We start from the raw sequence: 7,269 nt of genomic DNA on the forward strand, positions 1-7,269 counted from the left end.
TATCTCTTTCCTCAAATGACTTAGATGTCTCCTAATATAATGTTACAACCTTAAAGAACAAATTGCCCTCTTTTGCAGTTCTTGTTGGTATAATGAGCATACATGTAACTTCAATATAAGATAACCATTTCTTTTCTTAAATTATTACTAGGCATATTCCATCTCTGTAGGCATCATTTACCTTTCCCCAAAGCCTTAGCATCATGGGTGGCAAACCTAGAGCCTCAACTTACATTGTTGGTGTGTAAGATGACATTTCTTTTTACCTGAATCCACATGATGTTCAATTGGTAAAGCATAATATTTAATTTCTTTAATATTAGTTGCTCAATTACACATCATCACTCGGTGTGAAATTTGAATGACTAAGTTTATAGGTTTGGTCAACAAAATGTGTAACTTACAAAATGTTACAATGCCTTGCCTGTGGGGTTTTCCTATTTAATTGAATTAAAGAAACTATATTTTTATTTTGAAAAATGATTATTGATACTTCCTAACTATTCTTCTGTATTTTATGGATAATTGAGGCATTGGTTGCACTAAAAGGGTTTATCCATAAGCTAATTGTGCATTTCTAGGCAGTGTGTTCTAACTTCTATAATTAAAGGGAATATCCCTATTATTTTCCAAAATTTCAGGGGAGAATTAATAATTCTACTTACTTTATTATGTATGATGATAACCTATGGAATGAATAAAGTATACATGGAAACCTAAATAGATAAGAACAAGTTGATATTATTCTGAATGGTAAATAGTAACAAAATTAAAATGTGCCATAAGGTTGTAGTACTTAATTTAACCTTGCTATATAGTAGAATTCTTCAACGTGAATAAAAAGAAAAGTTTGGCAGTTGAATGAAAAAATATATTTAGAGTTTAGAAGACATTATCAAAGGATCTTTCTATCATATACTTATGTAATTTTAGCATTTCGCATTTTGCTCAGGGTTTAGACTGTCATAGTTTATTGTTTGATATATTCATCCACTAGCTTAACATTTGTGTGTTGCACAATTTATTTATAATTTTAAAATGTTTGGCTAACCAAATTTTTATCAACAAACTTTTATTAATTAATAAACTTATAGAAACAAATAATGTTGGAACTAAAAATGAGTGAAATATTTTGCAATATGATGATGAAATATGAAGTTAAAAGCAAACAATCCCTAACATTTTTAATTTCTTTTTAATTGTAAAATGATAATAATGGTGTAAATTTCTCTCCAGTAATCAATGCACCAAAAAATAAACATCTTTTTATAAAATAACATTTGAAATAGCAATAGTGATATATATAAATAGGGTAATTATTACTAATTTATATGGAAAAATATGATTCACCCTTTAAACAAAATAATGCACGTGCAAAAACAAGGAAATAAACTGATAAAGTAGGCCAATCTTTTATGAGAGTATCATGTGGCAATAAACACAATTCAAAGCCTCGGTTCTTTGCAAATCGTTTTATTTTTTTATTATTTTTATTAATTATTTCACATTTATTATTTTATTTTTTAAATTATTAATGCATATACATTTAAAAATTAATATTTACCAATTTATTGTGAATATTACACATAAAGTACAATAAATGCATTTTGTAATATATATGTTCAATATAAATATTCTTATGATGCCTTTATATATGAAGAAGAATTGTGAATAATTTTCAAAAAAAAAAAGAAAAATAAAACATTAATCATAGAAAAATCAATGATTTGTTACTAATTGGAAGCTACTAAATTATTATTATAAAAGGAAATAAATCATATCTATAATGATAATAGTGATGTTGATTGATATCCTGATTAATTAGTATAGTAATTGATGGTAATAATTGGCTTGAAAATTGGAAAATAGTAATAATTTACTAGTAATTAGAAGATAATTAATTAGCAGGTCAACTTGTTGAAGCATGCCATATATATATATATATATATATAGTAGATGTGGATGAAGTTCTACTGAATTTAGTGCATTGAGATTTATTGTGCCACTCTTACATCCAAATTAGTCCAATTCTCTGCAATTAGTTTATTTTGATGATTAGATTTGTCAAGTTTCAGTGGCAAGAAGCAATTGTATTCATTTGGACAAAAAATTGGGGCTAGTTGGTTAGCAATAAATATGGATGCTGGCCTTGCAAGCTCTCACTTATGTGGTGTCCATTAAAGTTATAACCAAAGCTCTGAAACAAGTCAATTGAGACTTGTATTTTACGTGGAAGTTCTTACATATGTTTATGCATATGTTTGTTTATGATCTTTTGGTGATATAGCCAAAGGCGCTTGGGCGTGGACCTAGGTGCATAGTGAAAAAGCACGCTGGTGCTTTTGAGGCTCTCAGGTGGGGCACTTCGAGCACAGTGCTTATTGTCTTTAAGCATGCAGCACATGCGAAGTGGCAAGCATTTAAGGCCTACGCCTCCTTGATTAGAGGCCACAATTTTTCTTTTTTCCTTGATAGTTCTTATATTCCAATTTAATTCTAGTCAATTATCGAATTTAATTTATTAAAGCCAGTATAGTTATAGCTATTTATCTTAATAGGTATTGTTAGACTTGTGTTAAAATCACATGGTTAAGCTTGATAACAAAGCCTGGTGACATGTTTGAGTTGATTGTGAACAGTTCAATATTGCCAGTTTCTTATTGATCTTTTGGGTGATTCAGGTGGTTAATATTAGTGAAGATGACATAGAGGCTGACACTTCATCTTATCTCTGCGAGTAAGCTTGTTCAAAATTCTATTCTACCTAGTCTATGAAAGTTATTATTATTATTATTATTATTATTATTATTTGCGATAATTTTCCAGTGTTGTATGGCACATTCCCTTGGACTTCATTGATCCTTCATTGGCTATTGTATTAATGTATTTTATTATCAAGACAAAGGTTTGCTGCTTTAAGCCAGGCTTAGATTTTCAAAAGAAACTCATTCACTAGGATATCTTACCATAATCATTTTCCTAATTGCTGCTGGACAGATGATTTTGTTGAATTTTGTTCTTTGGCATTCAAGCTAGCAGATGACTCGCATGGTGCACCATTGTTTACTGTGGCTAACACCCATAAAATACTAAAACCGGTCAGCCATGGTGACACTTTAAATGAAAGTGGTGAGGTTCAAGAGGATGATTTCCTTGGTGTGATGACCATGAATGATGCGGAGGGCTGTGCACATGAGGATGAGTGGCAACTCCTTTAATTAGTAATCATTTTTCATATTCAAGAACTTGTAAATAGTTGGGCCTATATGGGCTTGCATACGCAATACTACAGCAACTTTTATTAGCAGCATGAGTTAGCTGTGTTTCTTTTCATTATCCTTTTTGTGGTTCAACATTTGTAGATTGTACTCTCAAATATTTGTTATTATTTTCTAATTTATTAAAGGGGTTAACATATTCAACAATGGAATTTCACTTGAGCTGGCAGTCTCTTTGTCTCTCTCTCTCTCTCTCTCTCTCTCTCTCTCTCACATATCTGTTTTACTTTAGAGTTTGGTGGGAGATAAATCTTATTCATGACATTTTGATTTGTGTCATCGACAAGTAAGCTTTTGGGGTTCCTCTCTTTCACTTTTGAGTTTAAGTTTAGTTTAGCCACAAGCTTTCTGATCTTAGAGAGAAATTATTTAATGGGACACTCTGAGTGGAAGGCAACATGCTCATGCCCACTTATTTTCCCTGATCTAATGCACATCATATGATAAGTACATGTATTTTATAATGCTTTGGAGCATTTAAATAACTATTTAATCATCGTCTATTATCCTAGTAAAATAAACATTGTAGCACACGATATCCTTTGGGCTTTAAGAGTTGAGACTCCTGACTATAAAAAGATGTCAAAAAGGTCTCCTGAAAGCTAATTAAATAAGCAGAAGTATCAAGAGCCAAAACCCATAAAAGCATATGCCTTTATGTGCACATTTGTACATGTTTAAAACACACTAGCAATAAAAATCCTTACTCTGTTGCTTAATCTCAGATGGAGAGATTACAAGCTGAGAATGGAAACCCAGAAAATCCAGCAGGAGTGTGGATGTGGTTCCACTTGGTGTTGCCATTATTGCAATCTCTGTCCAAGATGAATGCTCCTTTATAATCACATTGGCTACATGACAACGATGATGAAGATGGTGATCTCCTGCCACTGCCACTCACCACAAACACTCTTTGCTTATTATTATTCTTATTGTTCCTCTTAACCCCTTGTGCATCTTGTCCAAGGCTGATCACACAAGGATTTGTTCTAATGATACATTCTGGAAGTGGAAGTGAATTGACTATTTCCCATCTCATATTCTCATTTTCCTTCACTTCACCACTTCTTTGTTGTTGCTGCTGCTGTAATTACTATTGGTCGCCTCCTAAGAAACACCACCATTGGTATTGATTTCTATTGATACTAACTGTAGCAGTGGCTCCTCTGGGGCTAGTGCTTAAAAAGGGCCAAACACCATCAACCTTAGACCAAGACCTGCATCTAGGTCATAGCATTCAGCATCAGACCTGAACTGCCCTTGGCTATCTGTGCGATAACCACTCACAACCTAGAAACTGGAATCACCCTCCCAAGCTAAACCCTGACACTCGTCCCTCTCTTTAATCAAATCTAGCAGCTTTTGCCATTCATTTTTATCAACATCATAAACCTTCGCCGATTGCAATGTGTTTTTCTGACCGTCGTGGCCTCCGGCAACATAAACCTTGGAAGGTCCAACCACAGCACAGGCGAAGAAAGAGCGAGAAACAGACATTGGAGCCCCACGTCTCCACCTACAGCCACCAGCTCCGATGAGATCCATGATGTACACATCTAGGACAGGTTCTAGAGCGGAGGGATCCCAACCACCCAAAAGGAGTACTTTGCCTGATGACTGAAGTGCCAAACACTGGCAGAACATGGGGATTCCACCCTGAGGCCTTGTCCTTTGCCAAGAATCGTGGGACGTGTTATAGATGCTTAGCCCAAAAAGAGGTGGGCTATGGATCTGCTTGTCTTCTTTATTAGTTACGGCAGCAGCGACGGTGGTAGTAGGGGTGGCACTACTGAGGGAGTCAGTGGAATCCGACTGTGATAGAGGTCGGACAAGGCAAACAAGATTCTCTAAAGTGCCAGATTTGTGCCTTTCTTAATAAAAAGAAGGATGGGAAATCAAGTTTTGCCAAGCATGGCAAACTGATTTCATATTAGAATGGAACTGATAAGGCACTCTTACCAGACATTCCATAGCTATCTCATCTAGCAGGCCTGGAATCAACTGCAACTCTTCTTCTTTATATGATTCACGTACCATCTGGGAGTTCTTGAAATTAATCTTCTCTTCTCCTCCCATCCTTTTCCCTTCCTCTGAAAAACCAACCAAAGATGGAAGGAAAAAGTCACAAAACTGCAAGAAGTTTGGAGAGTAATAAAGTCCATGTTACTGAAATTTGCAAGGGAAGTTGGAGCTTTAAAGAAATGCAGGGTATGAGCTGAGGACCAGTTCAGAATCATTAAAGAAAGAAAAATATCCAAAGGGATGACTTGGGGAGTGGATAAGCATTGGGTTGGCTATAAGTAGTATTGCTCCCTTTGGGGTTTGTGTGTCAGCTCACAAGTCATAACTCATAATCGATAATATTTTTAACCCCCATCGAATGCCATCCTCAACACATAAAGCCATCAATTCTTGATTCAGCTATGACTACGCCAGAATAGATATATGCCTAACACCCTTATGCAAGCTCCTAGATCTACAATACTATAATAGGGAGACTTATTATTGCGGTCCGTGAAAATTTTTTATGGGTATGGACCTACAAAATAGAAAATAAATGGGTTAGAAATCCACCGGGTATGGACACGGTGAGATCCTCCAATGCTTAAGTTATAGCTGATATGAGAGAATAGTATATTAGATTGATTAGGGAGAAAGAACATACTTTCATCGATGATCTGATCTTTTTATATAGGATATAGACAATGGTTGATTATGGTAAGTCAACTATGTAATTATATGGATATTATTAACTAGCATAATTATAAGATTACATTTCTATTTATAATGCATAATTATAAGCATTGCTATATTTAGCAATCATACTAAGATTGCTTATCTTTCCTTTTATTGAGTGGGTCTTACAGTCGTTAAACCAATTGAACGAATCTCATGGTTGAACCATTAAATATTATTAGACTCGTGGGCTATCTAAAAATCTGAGTTACTGAATTAATTATATATATTTTAAGGAGCTATATCATTAATCCCTCCTCCCCTTTGAGTGTGAATCCTTAGATTCGTTTACATGTCGAAGCTTTGGTCATTGCCCTAATTTTTTTTTTTTTTTTAGTGCAGACTATAGTCTTGATAAACTTGATAATGGTAGAATTTTCGCCTTAGGTGGATTTGCACCTTCAATTTGCTTAGTTTGGTAAACTATTCCTTAGGTGGACTTGTACCTTTAATATGCTTACTTGATGGGCTATCATTTTAGACAAGGTAAAGACCTTTGTTTTAACCTGACAGACTATCGTCGTAAATGGGCTAAGCATCTGTGCTTTAGCCTGGCATACTATCACCATAAATGGGCTAAGCACCTTTGTTTTAGCCTTACAGGCTATTACTGTGGATAGACTAAGCACCCTTAAATTTTTTAGCCCGACAGACTATCGTCGTGGATGGGCTAAGCACCCTTTATTTCAGCCTAGTGGACGATCACCGTTGATGGACTAAGCACCTTTTATTTTAGCCTACTAGACTATCATCGTTGATAGGCTAAGCACCCTTAGATTTTGAGCTAAGCACCTTTGTTTTAGCCTTACAAACTATCATTGTGGATGGACTGAGCACCCTTAAATTTTTTAGCCTAGCAAACTATCATCGTGGATGGGCTAAGCACCTTTTATTTCAGCCTAGTGGATGATCACCGTGGATGGACTAAGCACCTTTTATTTTAGCCTGGTAGACTACCACCGTGGATAGGCTAAGCAACCTTAGATTTTTTTTAACCTACCAAACTATAGCCATGGATGGACTAAGCACCCTCAATTTATTTATTCTAATGAATTATCACCACGGATGGGCTAAGCACTCTCAGTTTATTTAGTTTGACGAACTATCACCGTGGATAGACTAAGCACCCTTTAAAATTTATCTGCAAAAATAATGCTTATAGAAATATTTTTATTAAGATAATCCATATAAACCATGTTGTAAACTTATCCACGATTTCTCAATAAATAGTATTATAAATGGAATGTATAATGTA

General features: G+C 34.7%; 1 pseudogene; it reads right to left on the reverse strand.

Moving 5' to 3' along the window:
- Positions 1-3,754: 3,754 nt before the first annotated feature.
- Positions 3,755-5,573, reverse strand: LOC110665258 (F-box/kelch-repeat protein SKIP20-like; annotated as a pseudogene).
- Positions 5,574-7,269: the final 1,696 nt, after the last annotated feature.

Source organism: Hevea brasiliensis, chromosome 2, assembly GCF_030052815.1.
Source record: "Hevea brasiliensis isolate MT/VB/25A 57/8 chromosome 2, ASM3005281v1, whole genome shotgun sequence".
Lineage (NCBI taxonomy): Eukaryota > Viridiplantae > Streptophyta > Magnoliopsida > Malpighiales > Euphorbiaceae > Hevea > Hevea brasiliensis.